This window comes from Muntiacus reevesi, chromosome 1 (assembly GCF_963930625.1).
Source record: "Muntiacus reevesi chromosome 1, mMunRee1.1, whole genome shotgun sequence".
NCBI classification, from domain to species: Eukaryota; Metazoa; Chordata; class Mammalia; order Artiodactyla; family Cervidae; genus Muntiacus; species Muntiacus reevesi.
Genome location: NC_089249.1, coordinates 19,155,437 through 19,171,347, shown reverse-complemented (window position 1 = coordinate 19,171,347; position 15,911 = coordinate 19,155,437). Strand labels below are relative to the sequence as shown.

At 52.8% G+C, this 15,911-nt stretch overlaps 1 protein-coding gene across 2 annotated transcripts in view; it reads right to left on the bottom strand.

The window, feature by feature from the left end:
- The window catches only part of TOM1 (target of myb1 membrane trafficking protein), a 38,827-nt gene that overhangs the window by 21,921 nt on the left and 995 nt on the right, over nucleotides 1–15,911 (bottom strand). The window lies entirely within an intron of this gene.

The window sequence follows — 15,911 nt, the reverse complement described above, 5'->3', positions numbered from 1 at the left end:
AGGGTTTGGTTTTATGCTTGTAAATAAGTGTTCTTTCTTGACTTTTTAATTATTTTTGGACTTGGAAACCCTTCTTAGGTTCAAAGTGTAAAAAGTTCCAAAAAGGCATCGAATGGAGAGTCAATCTACCTGCCTCCCCTGCCCCCAGCTCCCTTTTCCTCTCTCAGTTTCCTCTCAAATCTCCCAGCAATGTTCTTTACCTCCAGAGCCAAGGACACGGGGTTTTAAATCCTGACTCTGTTACCAAAAGGCCTGGCCATGGCCTCCCTCTTTGAGTCAGCTCATCTACAGACAGGTGGACCTCGAGCCGCCATGCAGAACCGCCCAGAGGAATCTGGTAATGCAAACCAGCATCGACAGGTACTTGGTGCCAAATGAGTGCTCGTGAGTGCTGATGGGTTTTTTTCTTTTTTTTTAAATTGAGGCAAAAGTCGCACAAAATAAAATTCACCATTTCAGTGGCATTTAGCATATTCACAAAGGTATACAACCATCTTGTCTGTCTGGATCTTAGGGTGAGGTCTCCAGGTACCCAGCTATGAGATTCTCCAGGCCCAGTGAGGCCGTGTTTAGAGGGCCTTTGCTCTAAGATCTGCCAAGTGTGCTCTAGTGTGAGAGGTGCTGGGTGGACAGCGAACAGGAAGGGAAAATCCTAGGATGTTCAAAAACATTCTTCAAGAGTGAAGCGCCAACCTTGCGTCACACTGCCTGTTTTCTCTGACCGTGCACCTTCTAGGTTCCATCCACACACAGACCTAGCTTTAAAAGAAGCTTCAAAAAAAATTAAATAAAATAAAAGAAGCTGCAGCAGAGCGCACATATCCTGCTCGTCTCAGGCGAGAGTCTGCCCTGCACGTTACACCTGCGTGTCTGTCAAGCATGCGCACGAGTGTTAACCACTGGTTGGATCAGTGGTTAGGACACTAGTCAAGATCCCACGTCATGGCTGAGTTCTCAGCTTGAGAGCCCTGCTCCAGGCCAGGAGCACCCCTGCCTGTAGCCTCGGTGCATCCCTGGGCACTGCGCAGTGGGGTGTCTCCCAGGAGCCCCGATGGACCAGGCGCCCAGAGCTTATTACACACGATGGCGCAGGGGAGGTTCCCACACCACCCTGCTCAGGGGTGACATGCCAGGCCTGCTCTAGGCAGCAGGGATGCAGTGTGGACAGATGGACACGGTCCCTGCCTTGTGGTGCTCAAGGGGGCCAAGCTCTCGGGACAGATGAATAGGCTCTGTGGGACTGGTCAGGGCTCTCCTCCAGCCGGCAGGCAGTCCCATCCTGTGGGCAGAGCCTGGGCTGGGCTGGCATAGTCAGATCCCTAGAACAGGGGCTTCCAAGCTCTTCGTTTGGAAACTGGCCTGACTTCAGCTCCACCCTGGGGCCCCCTTGGGTCCTGCAGGCTAGATGGAGGCCTGGGTAGCTCAGGATGGGCCAGGCAGCTGGGCATCCAGGTATGGACCTGGCAGCAGGCAGGTTCCTTGGCTCCTGGGTTAGGGCTGTGGGAGGGGATGACAAAGGGCTCCCTTTAAAAGGGTGGAAGAAGGACTTGCTCATCCCACAAGTATGTCCTGGGTGTGGCTTCTCTGGGCCACACTCCCTACCCCTGGGACTTACACACCTACTGAACCACATATGAAGAACCAAAAGAGCTGACAAGTGACCCCCAGACAGGAGAGGGCCGGGTCTGGGGGGCAGTGGCTGATCAACCACGCAGAACAGCACCTCCTTCAGAAGCCACGTCTCAGTGACCCCCAGTCCCCTGGAGGGAAGGACTCATCAACCCAAGTCCTGACTGCCTCTAATGATCCATCGAGTTCTGCCAGCTCCAGCCCTGGACTTGCTCTCCATCCCAGCCCCTCCCTTCCCTGCCCTGCTCTCTGCCAGCCAGGCCACCTCCCCACCCTTGCCGCACCTGCCTCGGATCCCCCCACCTCGCTCCCCTCACCCGTCCTCCATGCTAACCCAGAGTGAACTTTCTGGAACTTGAAAGTGATTGTGTCCTTCCAGTCCCAAATCCTTCAAAGGTCCCTTAGCCCCCTGCTGGACCCACAAGGCTCTTCCACAGTGGTGATATTTTCACTTCCCAAGTTACATTGCTAGGTAACACCCAGCTGTTTACATAAAGAAGGTGACAGGGCCCTGGCACCCATAACGTGGTCACTACTGCCCTCGTCTAACTAATGGGGAAGCTGAGACATGGAGAGGTCGCACGGTGCTCAGGGAGGGCGGTTATGGCTGCCACCACCCTACCCCCCATCAGGAGCCAGGGACTCTGGTTTTCCAGAAGGATGCGCCCAGACCACTCAGGCCATCTGCCCCCTCCTTCCGGACCCTGGCTCCACCAGCAGCCCTCAGTGGTTCCTCCACTGGTTCCTCCCTATGACCTCCCCCAGGGACTGCTGAAAACCACGGCACCTCCCTCCTCCTGGGGGAGAGAGCGGCAGAGTCTCAGAGGGATTATGATCATTTTGGAAAGACAAGCGGATGTTGAGGGGGCAGATGGGACATTTATGAGAGAGAGAAAGCCATCCTGAGGAACGGGGGTCGGTGCAGCGGGACCCCTGGAGCGCAAGTCTGACGCCAACCTGAGCACAGGGCCAAGCTCTTTAGTCCTGAGTGCCAGTCCTGGGCGGAGCCATTTGGAGGATGGAGCTTTTTGTAGGCGGTTTGGAGTAAAGGGGGCGCTGCAGTCAGTTTGAACAGGTAGGAGGTGAGGAAGAGGCAGAGACAAGAGACATCTGAGCAATTCCAGCAGAAGGGAGGTGTGCCCAGACCCCTCCCGTCAGGGCTGGGACAGTTCTAGGACTTCCTCAGTAAAGATGTCCAGAGACTTCCCTGGTGGGATGGTCCAGTGGTTAAGACTCTGTGCTGCCAGTGCAGGGGGCGCGGGTTCTATTCCTGGTCAGGGAACTAAGATCCCAGATGCTGAGCAGCTTGACCAGAAGATTAAAAAAAATAATAATAAAGATTAAAGAAAAAAGCAAAAAAAAGAAAAGAGAAAAAGGTCCAAGGGGTAGGCATGCTCCATTAAAGGCAGAAATTTAAACCCACAGGAATCTGGGGATGTGTGTTTTGTTTTCGGTTTTAACCACAGAAGTAACTCAGCTGGCTATTTTAAGAAGGCGGAATAAAAACACTTACAATGGTTACTAGTTCCAAAAGAATGACAGCTGACTTCCCGAGCTCTCTGCTGTTGGCCGTGACCTTTGGAGGCCCTGGGGTGATCCGACCCTTGTCCCCCAGCTCCTGAGGAAGCGGGGCCCTGTGAATCACCTATTGTCGTCCGGGCGGGAAGGTGGAGGTTGGGGATCTTGGGGCATCTGTCTGTCTGCTCAGCAGTCTGTCCTCTCCGTGAGGGGCTGGTGCCGGCACAGTCAGAGTGGTGGCATGGCTTTGGAGTGGGACAAGCCTGGTCTCACCTCGGAACTCGGGGACTCCGGGCAAGGATCTGAGCCTCAGAGTCTTGGTTTCCTCATCTGTGAAGCTGGAAGAAGACGGCCTCCCACACAGGAGATGGGGCTTTTCGGCCTGACAATGTGCAGTGCGTCAGCTAAAAGCAGCGGCAGGTCACTGCTGAGTCCCATGACCATGACCCGGTTGAGAGCAGCAGACAGTGGCCACCACAGTCTCCAGCTGCAGGCCCCTGGAGCCAGCCTGCTCGACCCGGGGGCACCCTGAGTTTCTGGAGAGCCCACGCTCTCAGCCATGGGGGAAGCCCTGCTTCGCAGGAGGCCACTTCTGTGGGGCTCAGGGGACCTGTGGTCACCACTGTGGGTGTCCATCCCCCGACCGCCTCCTGCAAGGTCAGCCCAGGGGCAGCAGCCTAGAGCCGCCTCCCCACCATCCTGCACGTTCCGTCGCTGGGCCCTCACGGGCCCGGCTGCTCAACGTGTCTCAGAGGTGCCCAGCTCCGTCATCACGGTCGCAGCTCTGGTTCCTGGCCTGTCTCCCACCCAGCCCTGTACCATCACCTCCACACTCTTCTCTCCCAACATAAATCCAACCAGCACTCCTCTCTGTCTAAATATTGTCCATGACACCCCACTGCCCAAGGGTTGAAATCCGGATCTCTTCAGGGGCTGAGAGGGACATCTGAGGCCGAGCTTGGCCACAATCTGCTGTGGTCTCCCTCCCTCGGCTGGCCTGGTTCTTTCACGCATCAGGGCTTCTGCTTGGGGCGCCCGGCTCCCCTCCAGGCAGCCAGGTCACAGGTGACGGTGAGACCTCAGCCCTCACCACACCACTCGCCGGCTTCTCGGCACAACCAAGCACAGGGCTCCGCGCTGCCCTCAGCACAGCCCCCGGCAGAGGGTGGGGGCACGGAGGGGCCCAGAGAGGCCAGAGGCCCGCCCACGGTCGTGCGGCGTGCGCGCTGCAGGGCGGAGGCTTGAACCCCGAGAGTCTCTCAGCTGCTAGGCTGCCTGCCTCTCAGACATACTGAACACGCGTCATCCGGGCCCCGGGAGACGCGGGTGAGCAGAGCCGGCCAGGTCCTGCCTTCAGGAAGTCTGCAGCCTGGGGGGCAGCCACAGTGGCATCACAGAAGGGCAAAACGCCTGGACAGAAAAGCGCGGGTGCTGAGACAAGCGCGGGGGGTGCAGTTCAGACGTGCCAACGGGACGGCCTGTGAGGCCCTAGCCCAGGGCTGGCCCCGCAGCGAGCCTCCAGACAGGCGAGCCGTGCCCGGCTCATCCTGCCCCTCGGCATGACGCTGTGGACGACAGCGACCAGACCTTTCCTGCCCGTCAGCTGGGGACAAGGAGGTAAATACTGCAGAGGTACTGTACCGCACACTCCACAGCCCACAGCACGTGCGGGGACAGCTCACACCCACACCCGGAAGTGGAGGGTGGGGGTGCGGAGCCGGTCTGGGAGCTCCGGACCTGTGCGCTCCCCCCTGCTCTGCTCCCACCTGCCCCACTGTATGCCAAGCTCTGGGGACATCTCTGTCTCTCCGGGTCCACCCTCTGGCGGGACGGAGAGCAGAGGTCCAGCCAACGTTTGGGGAAGGACCAGCCGAGGCTCCAGGCCGCCTCGCCACCCCAGATCGTGCTGAGCACCCGGCCCACTGTGTCCCGGTGAAGATTCCTCGTGCGTCACTGATGGGATGTGGCTTACAAATAACGACCTGTCAGAACTCATTGGGTAGACTTTTCTTTCTAAATTCAAATGAAAGATGGTTTGCAAACAGTAATGAAGTGTTTTAAAGGGCGAGGCCGACAGCTAAAGTCCCTCCTTGACCATGACCAGGCCTGGGGCAGGGCTCACCGACCTGCGGTAGAAGGAGAGGTAGCTGACCGTGATCAAGCAAGCAGTGACATGAGGTGTTGGCTCTACCCAGAGCTCCCACGGGTCCTCTTTCCAGATCCTCCTCCTATGACCAGCTCCCCTGCGAGGGTGCCCACAGACCGCCTTCAGGAACTGTCACCTTTCCAGTGTTAATGGCCACCTACTCATACCACTCAAAGGAACCATGGTGAACCCTTGAGAAGATTTCCCTTCTGGTCCTTACTGTTTTCAGGCTTTAAAAAACACACCAGCATAATTTGTTTTAAAGTGTGTAATGGTACTGTGATTATGGCTCATTTGTTTCTATGTACGATTCCTGTTCCACACCCTTAAGAGACACACAGAAATAGTTGTGAGTGAAATGATAGGCTGTCTGGAATCCGCAGTAAGTAGTACCCACCCCTCAGCTCCCTGCCCCTCTCCCCACTCATGTCTGCCTCCATCCCTGGCCCAGGGCCCCTCTGCCCCTCTGTCCACCTCCCCACTGCCTCCCAGGTGCCCTCTTCCTGCCCTTCTCTCCTCCCTCCCACGACACACTCTGAGCGGCTCCCATTCGTCCAGCCCTGCGCCAGGTGCCAGAGGGGCAAAGATGAAGAACAGAATCCCTGCCCTTGGGGAGGCCGACAGCAGTCAGTGACAACAGCTGGAGGCATGTGTTTAGTGCAAAAGGACAAGTGATGTGACTGAGGTCAGTCCAGGGCACTGGGGAGCCGGGGGTAGGGGTCAGCACCTTCAGGAGGAACTGGGAAGGTTCCAGTGAGGAGGTACTGTCTGGGCTGAGCACAGAGCATGAGCTGCTGGGCTGGAAGAGATGAAGAGGGACATTCCTGGGAGAGGAAGAGCATGAGCTGAATGAAAGACTCCAAGACGAAACCTCAGGGGTGAAGAGGAGAAGAGGAGACACAAGGGGCTTGAGGGTCGGTCTGAAGGGCCCGAGGGAGGGAGACAAGGCTGTTCTGAGACCAGGAAAGATCCCAGAGCCGGAGGTGGGCTAAGGGTCCCGGAGGGAGTGAGGCAGCCAGAGGAGAAGGGCAGTGATGAAAACTGCCCGGAAGACCAGTCCTCGGAGCAGGGCAGAAGGAATCGGGCATGGACACCCCTGGCCTGCCCCCTAGCAACTCCTCCCTCCTCCCCACCCAAAACAACCCCGCTACCCACTGGCAGTGCCCAGTCCAGGAGTGGTCAAGCCACCCAGTCCTGACCCCTGGGGAGCATGGGGTGTCTGCGGGGCTTGGCTGTGTTGGCTGGGTGTCTGTCTGTCACTTGCAGGCAGGGTACCCCAAAGCTTGGTGGCGGGATGTGGTGTGGAGACTGGTCTTCTCCCCACTTCCTCCTCCGCTGCCCGGGCCTTCTACCTGGGCCCTGCTTCCTATGGGGCCTTGCCTCCGCGCTGGGTCAGCAGGACCCTGCGCAGGCAAAACTACCAGCTCTGTTCAGTGTTACAGTGACTGCAGTATTTACTGCTTTGTTTCCGTCTCCTCCATTAGGCTGTGAGCTCCAGGGTGGAGACTGTGAGTCATGGAATTCTCTACACCAGGCTGGATGACGGAGCCTGTGAAAAACCTGCAGGACATGTTTGATGAATGACTGAATGAAGGATGAGGCCATATTCGCCAGGACAATAAGCCCTTAGAGCACTTTAACTTAAATGAACTACTCCCACCCTTTGGCCTTCGTAGACCCTTCAGTAGTGGCTGTGTAGAAATCCTAATCTTCCTTCCACTTGGCAGTCCTATGAACTTTAATTTTTTTTTTAACTTTTTTGGCTCTGCTGCGTGGCATATAGGATCTTACTTCTCTGACCCCTGCATTGGAAGTATGCAGTCTTAACCACTGGACTGCCAGGAAGTCCCAGTCCTATGAATACTTTTAAAAACTACCTTGCGTGTGTGCTCAGTCACTTCAGTCCTATCAGACTCTGTGATCCCATGCACTGTAGCCCGCCAGACTCCTCTGTCCATGGGATTCTCCAGGCCAGGATACTGGAGTGGGTTGCCATGCCCTCCTCCAGGGGATCTTCCCGACCCAGAGACTGAACCTGTGTCTCTTATGTCTCCTGACTAGCAGGTAGGTTCTTTACCACTAGTGCCACGTGGGAAGCCCTAAAAAGTACCACATCCCTCTTTAATCTGACCCCCGCGCCACATCCTCAGTTCCTGTGACCACTCCACTCTGACGTGACCTCCAGAGCCTTCACCATTCCCATCAGCCCCCTGGGACACTGGCCAGCTGAGCTGTCCTCCTGGAAACGCAGTGTGGGAACTCACGCACCTGTCCACGTGGGAGGCGGTATCCAGGTATCCCTGTGACTACATTAGATGTTTATTCACTCCACTGTGTGGACCTGACCGCTACAGAGTCTGTTGCTGTGAAAGACACTCTCCACTGGTGTCCTCTATTGAGGTGTTCTAATCTCCCTTGCAGTCAGAAGAGGCCCTGTGACCCAGCACTGGCCTCTGATGCTAGTGGAACTTTCTGGAGGCTCCCAGGGCAGGCTTTCCTCTCCCAATAACAGAGGCAGCGCTGGGGGGTGCTAATTGCTCTGTTGTGTGCAGTCCAGCAGAAGGAGGAAAGCAATACGCTAAAGGTTGGGGGTGGGTGGGTAGAGAAATGCAGAAAGAAGAATTATGAACAAACTCAAACCACATGGATTCTGGACCCACACATTTCCACTGTAAAGGAAACCCGCCAGGTCCCTGTCAATTCTAAGGGGAAGCAATGAGGTGGGAAAGTTAGGAGAGTGGGATCTGGACACAGACAAATCCCAGTTCAAGTCCTGATGGGAGCACTCGCTGACTGTGTGACCAGAGTGAATTCCTTAACCTCTCTGTGCCAAGTTCCCCTCCTGCAGAACAGAGGAAAGGATAACTAAAGCACCGACCCTCAGGGTTATGTGAGGAGGAAATGAGAGAAGGCACTTCATGTGCTCCGCGTCCCACCCAGCACAACAGCCAGCCCCCAAAGACACGTTACCAACTGGAAATATCAACCCCCAAATCCTTGCTTGGAAATGTCAAGCATCCCCCAAAAATAGCTTTTCAAATCACACACATACAGAAGCCATTCTTTCCCGCCCCAGCCAGCAAACCGTCCTGAAGCCCACTTTCCAGTGAATAGCTCTTTCCAGACCCAACATGGAAAGCTCCGTCATTCTCCTAAGTTGCTGAGCCAGCCTTCCCCAAACCCTGGCTGCCTCTCCCCTGCCATTTTGTAACCACAGGCCACAAGAGGAACTCGAAAATACCTCGCAGAAGGCATAACTTTGGCAACCCACAATTTTAGAGTTGATACAGCTAACTATAGTACCTAACTGGAGAAAATTCCAATTTGCTGAAGGAGGGCTTTTGAAAAACTATCCAGGTAAGAAGGAGCAAAACTGTGAAAACAGAGGTTTGAAGGGGCTGGCCAAGGCTATATGACATTCTTTTTTTCTTCCCCCAACTCATGAATGCAAAAGATGTTACTGACATATGTAGGCATGTATGTATTTATGTACCTATCTATCTATAGAGAGATTTAAGGGATTGCTTGTGCTATTGTGGAGGCTTGGCAGGTTCAAAACCTGCAGGACAGACTAGCAGGAGACAGATGCAGTTGAAGTCCAGGGTCATCTGCTGGCAGAATCCCATCTTCTGGGGAGACCAGTCTTTCTTCTATGCAACTGGTCAGATGAGGCCCATCCACATTATAGAGGGTAATCTGCTCTTCTCAAAGACGGACTTAAATGTTAATTTCACCTAAAAAAAAATACTTTCACAGAAACATCTAGATTAATGTTTGGCTAAATATCTGTGTGGGCTTTCCCAGTGGCTCAGCCAGTGCAGGAGATGCAGGTTTGATCCCTGGGTCGGGAAGATCCCCTGGAGGAGGGCATGGCAACCCACTCCAGTCTTCCTGCCTTGAGAATCCCATGGACAGAGGAGCCTGGTGGGCTACAGTCCATGGGGTTGCAAAAGAGGTGACACAACTTAGTGACTAAACAACAACAACAAATATCTGGGTACCGTGACCTGGCCAAAACAGACACACAAAGGGAAACAACCAGGGTTTATCCTGCATCAGTGTATTCAAGTTCCAGGTGAACAGAGGACACCTCTGCCTGGCCTTCGGTTCTCCTGGTCGCAGTCTCTGTGACTGGCTGGCTCCTCCCTCCCGATTCCCTCCTTCCCGTCTCTGCTTTCCCCGCAGGTGTGAAGCCCAATTCCTCCCCATGGCTCCTGCACAGCTGCCTGGCTCTTCATGGCACTCTGGGGTCGCTACCAGTTCTCAAATCTTCCATGTCCATGCAGGCACAATCCCCTTGGAGGTTCTGTCACTTGCCTGGGGACACGGCTGGGGAGGGGAGGAGCTGGTACTGGAACCCAAATCTTCTGATGCAGGGTCTGTGTTCTGAGCCTATTCAGATTGCTCACATCCGAGTGGCTGAAATGCGCCACCTGGGATCACGAGCAAACCTGGGATCAGGTAGGCTCATGAGCAAACATAAAGACATTTTTAGAGTTGCCTATTTAATGTCGAGTAGCTTGTCAAAGTCATGATTTCAGGATGTAATTACACAGGATAAGGCCAACTTTAAAAAGGTAACTGAACAAAAGGAAAACACTACGAAAATAAAACTAAAGGTAGGACACAAAGGGCAGAAATCTGGAGAGAGCTAACTTAGGCAGTGACTTCCGTGATAAGGAGGTAAAGAGTTAACTTGTCCTGAATCCTCCTGCTTTTCATGGAGTGATGGCCCCAGGCTAATTAGAAGACTGAAGGTTTTTGTTTTTTTCTGTAACCAGAGGGCGGAAATCCGGGACTTTACTCTTATTTCTTTGAGCTCAGGGAGGGAATAAAACCTATTCACCAGTTCCATCTGTAGGGTCAGGCAAAGGCTTTAATTCCCAAGTGAGAACCGGCTCCACCCCACAGCCTGAAACCTGACCTGTCTGCGACTGTGGCTGCCACCCAGTCTGCGACTGCTCATTCTCAGTAACACCAAAACCAGACAGAGGCTGTGCTGGGGCCAGGGCCCTAAGTGGGCACCCTGGCTCCCCAACGACCTTAGACTCTGCCCCAGTAATGATGATAAGACCTGGGGAAAATCACAACAGCTGACAATTATGGACAATTACTGTCTGGTGGGCACTGGGCCAAGTGCTTCACGACGTGACCATATGAGAACCTCCCTACATGGCTGAACCTCCCAATCCTGACTGCTTCCTGCTATTAATATCCTTATTTTTTAGACAGGAAATTGGAGAACAGAGCGGTTAAGTCACTTGCTCCAGGTAACAAAGCAGATGACAGATAAACCAGGATTTGGACCACCTGGTCTGACCCAGGAACACACCCCATGCGGCCATCTGACTCAAAGCCCTTTCTAGATATTAGTCCCTGTTATCCTTAAGACCCAAATTTTGGGTTCTAACCTGGTGCCAGATCAAAGAATGGGAGCTTCAAGCTGCAAGGGCTCTCCACAGCAAAGAGTGGGAAGTGGTAGAGATTCTGACTCAGGAGGTCCAGAGTTGGAGCATTCTCAAGTATCTCTCACAGGGATGCCTTGGGACCCCATTCTGAAGCACACTGCCCTCTATCATTCTGCCTCTGGCAAAGAGGTCAGCAAACTATAAACTCATGTGCCAAAAGGAGTCTGCTTTTGCATGGCCCACAAGCTAAGAATGGTCTCTACAATTTCAAAGGGTTGAAAAAAAAATTCCAAAGATCATTTCATAACATGAAAATTACATGAAATTCCCATTTCAGTGTCCGTAAGTGAAGTCTGATTGGAACACAGCCATGTCCCTTCACTGACACTGTCTGCTTTCGTGCTCTGAGGGCAGAGGCCAACAGATTGCAGCACAGGCCATACAGCCCACAAAACTGAAAATATTTACTCTCTGGCCCTTTACAGAAAAAGTTTGCAAATCCTGGTCAAGTCTACCCTGCCAGCCACACAATAGCCTCCTTACAGCCTCCCCCCACTCCATACCTCCAGCGGTGGGGAGCTCACTACCAAACAACGCACCCAGTCCTGCTGTGAACCGTGCTGGCACGGAGCTCCTCGGAGTCATGGAATAGTTCCATCACCCCTCCACAGCGCCCATCCGTTTCTTTCTTCTCTCTAGTATCATCCTCCCCTCGTCCTCACTGTCCCCTCAGCTGTTCAGTCCTCTGTGAATGAGGGAGAATGTGGCCCCTAACAGAAAGCGGTGAGAAGGAACGAGACGCAGTCAGGAGCGAACGTGAGCTGGGCCCAGGTCTCCTGCCACCTAGCCTGGTGACCCCTAGACACCACCTGAATGTCCAGTTTGGTTTCCACTCTTTGCTCCCCAAAGGGCAGCCCTCAGGGCCTGTGGTCTCCCACCCATGATGCCTTCCGGGAGCCCCCTGGCTTGGCCTTTGTAGGGCTAAGAGCGGCTCTCCCTGACCTTTCACCTCTCCCGTCCGCCCCAGGGCTCAGTCTTAGGCTCTGACCTTTCCTCCTGCCCCACAACAAGGGGGTGGTCCCCAGACACTGCCTGTGTTTACAGTCTCTGCTGTTTGCAGCTGGCCCTCCTGGGTCAGCTGTGCCTCTAGTCAAAGTGCTGGGGTGAGCTGACAGCTGGAAGTGGAAAACTGGGTTCTTAAAACATGGCCAGCAAGGGCTGTCCTCAGAGAATACCTGGGATGGGTTTTTAAATCCTTGGAAGAAGAGGGCTGTGTCAACAGCAGCTAGTACTCACTATCTGGGGTCCTTTCAGCCACAGGCTGCTGCCCACTGGAAGCTTTCCTGATAGATAAAGCATCACCCACCATTTCAGTAAACAAAAGCACTTGTGGCCATCAAGCCTTTGGTTACAGCGGCACCTGCCCTCCACCAAAGTGCACCTTGAGCAGAGTTCAGGATGGAGAAAAAGAGTATACTGGGCCTAGATAGTGAAGGTGCATACCAAAGGAATGCCTTCAAAAAGCCCAAACTCTTTCATCTTCCCACACAGAGAAAAGCACTAAAATCATTAATTTGTGATATCTGCTTTTTGTGATTAGCAGTCATCTTTTGATGTCTGACTGTGTCCCCCCTCCCCCCCAGCAAAAACTGCTGTATCTCCTGCCCCGCCCTCCCCTTTGGAACAGTCCCTCAGAGCTATCTGAGAGACTGCCCCCGGGCTGTGGTTCTCAGTGAGGGCTCCAGACAAAGCACATTCTCAACTTGTAGGCTGCGCATATTCTTTAGTTGACAGGTGAGTGATCTGGAGGAGGAAATGGCACCCCACTCCAGTATTCTTGCCTGGGAAGTCTCATGGACAGAGCAATCTGGAGGGCTACAGTCCATGACGTCGCAAGGAGTTGGACACGACTGACCGACTGAGCACGAGCGACCTGAAAACATTCAGGGGCCCAGCGTGTGCCACAAGCAGAAAAGCAGGTCTGTGGGCCAAACAACAGCTGTGGATGCTGGAGGGCTGGGCTGCGCCAAATTCCAAACCAGCGTTGACCAGCCAGAGGCAGAGAGGTGAGGGTGCAAGAAAGGACCTCAGCTCTGCAAGCAGAGACCTGGGTCTGGGTCCCCACTCTAGAAAGCTGGGAAACCTTGGGAAGTGACACCTTCTTTCAAACTTACTTTTGGTGATTGGAAGAAACAGCAAAACCTTGTAGGCTTGAAACCGACTCCCCCTAAAACTGAGTTCCTCTGTTAAGTTCATATTAATTTCTTTATCCAAAACTTTATTCCCTTTCTTGTCCCACACCTGTTCCCCCCAAGACTGAAGAGTATCAAAGAAAAGGGGGCTTTGAAACCCTCTGATATTCTGCAGGGCCCTTCTGGGCACGAAAGCTTTTCAGTGCTCCCCGTTTCTTGTTTATGCGGAAAAGGTTGCTGTCTCCTAAATCTTCCCTGAGTTCCAAAGGGCATATTCAGTTACTCATTAGGGGAGGGAGGGAACCCAGAAACAAAGAAAAAGCAGTCGAGAAACAATAGTGCAGCAATAAAAAAAGAGTCCTAGTTCCTTCTCAAGGGATTTACTTGACAATCTGATACACATTCCTGAGTTCTACTATCGGAGCTGGGGCCCTACCCAGGTGGATGAGGGTGACTTCAAGCCTGTACAAGTTCAGACCCCGTACTGGATGGAACCAGAAGGCTGATGCCTAAGATTCCTGGAGCCCCTCCCACCAACCAATCAGAAGAAAGTTACAAACCCTGGAGTTCCATCCTCCTAATTTTGCCTTTAGAAACTCCTCCTGGAAAACCAATGGGATTCTGGGTCTTTTGAGTATGCACAGCCCAATCTCCTTCCTTGGCCCCTATAATAAACTTTTCTCTGCTCCAAACTCCCGCTTTGGTTTGTTTGGCCTCACTGCACATCCAGCACACAAACCTGGGTTTGCTAATAGGACTGTGATACAAGTATGGCACCTGGTGTTTGCTCACAAACTGTTACCTTCCTTTTTTCCTTTCTTCCCTCCAGTAATGTGTCAGCATGATGCTAAATACCTAGGGTCTGGATCAGTAAGATTCAGAATCTGATCTCACAAAGCCTCATCCAGCAGGGGAATCACATGCACAACTACTAACAGAATGCCACGGTGCTTTACTAGTGTGACGTTGGTGAAAATAATAAAAATGATGACAATGTTTCCTGCAAACTGACAATGGGCCAGGCCCTCTCTGAGAGCATCTCACTTCATTCTCACAACCACTCTGAGAAGTGGATGCTGCTATAACCACCATTCCACCCAGGAAGCAGAGGCTCAGAGCCCAAAGGCAGACAGGGAGTGAGCCTGAGGAGCTAGAGTGATAGGAGGGCACAAAAGCAGTGGCTGGATCTGAAGGGATCAACGAAGGCCTCATGGAATAGGTGATGATGCCTGGAGCTTTGAAGGAGGCACTGGCAGCAGGCATTCCAGGCAGAGCGAGCAGAAAGCAGAAAGGGGTGTGGATGGGTGACTGGAAACTTTCTGAGTCGAGAGACACTGAGCTCTGATTTACACCATCAGGACCTACAGTCAGCGCTGCCGACTGGACAGGGCTCGACCCTCAACAGGCGGATGAAGTTGGCAGGCTGGAGAAGAGATTATTTCAATCCTGCAGTTTATAGAAATGCAAGCAGCTCACACTAGGTCATTAGTAATTACAGCTGATCAGGGCTGTTGCTCCCTCACACCCCCGGGGGGTGGAGGCTGGGGGGGGGGGCAGGCTCGGGGAAGAAAAGAAAAGGAATACTGAGGGTATTAACTCAAACAGCAGACATTATTCATTTAATCGTACTTTTAGAGCCTCTTCAGCTTTGGTTCAGATTTCAGGGACTCAGAGGGGTTCTTCTCAGCTTTCTGACCATGTCAATGGGGTCTTGGGTGAGTCCTATTTTCCACCTTCCCTCTCTTGGCGTCAGTCTCCAGTGTAGAGTGAAGGGGATGGGCTAGAAAGGAGGTTTTCAATCTGGTGGCCACCTCAGATCTATAGCCTTTGATGCTTTAACAAGTCTTCCAGGGGATTCTGATGATAACCTTGGATTAGAAGAGCCCCAGGATAAGGGACTGTTCCTGCAGTAAAATATGGTCTGTGCTCTAAAGGAGTAAGAGTTAGTAGCATGCTCTTTGGATTGAATATTTCCTGCCCAAGACAGGTAACCCTTCAGGGTAAGAAGAGAAGCTCTTTTCTTTGACTATCTCAAGCCTGGAGTCCCAACAAGCTTTTCTAGAAAGCCTCTGGCATATTTGGCTGACTGTGAACCAGAATTTTTTTCTTTTTTGGGGGGTGGGTGGGTAGGAAGTCTCAAGCTTGACATGTGATAAAAGTAGAGGTTTCTACAGTTGGAGAAATACAGACAAGAGATGAGCTGCCTTCTCTTTTCAGCTCCCAAACAATGACTCATCAGAGTGTGTGTGTGTGTCATGAGAGAGAGAGCGAGAGAGAGAGAGAGAGAGAGAGAGAGAGAGAGAGAGAGAGAGAGAGAGAGAGAGAGAGAGAGAGAGAGAGTGTGTGTGTGTGTGTGTGTGTGTGTGTGTGTGTGTAGCAGGTGGATGAGGGTCCTGAGAGAGCAGTTGCCCCTCTTAGGTCCAGGAACTTCCTGGTGTGTAAATTCTCTACTGACAGCATACTGTTGAATACATTTGATTACAAAACCTCCAAAGAGCCACAAACAGCCGGCGGGGGGCAATTTCAACACAGAGCTGGGTTAACAGACTTAAGTGAGGTTTGACTTCTAAGACAGCAAGAATGAAAAGAATGTCTTGTCTAAAAGATCCAGTTTTCCCAGTCTGGACTTAAGGCTAAAAATCATCAAAAAGATAGAGAGAGGCTTTCACAGTACTTCCCTCGGTTTATTCAGGTGAGGAGGCACACCCAGACTGTTCTGGAGAAGTATCCGGGCTATGGCCTGTGGCCTCTCTGAGTTGGTGGGCAGGAATGAGTGTCTGTGAGACCAACTGCTCAGCCATTCTCAGGATTTTGGAACCCTCACTTGGTGGTGTCTCAGTAACAATAATAAATATTACCACCTTCTTTAAGAGAGCATCTGCCACGTGGAAGGCACTAAATCCTTCACACTTATGAACGAGTTTAACCTACACAACAACCCCAAGGAGGCAGGGATCATTATTATCCCCTAATCACAGGGGAGGGATCCTCTACAGACAGCCAACGCCGCACCATTAG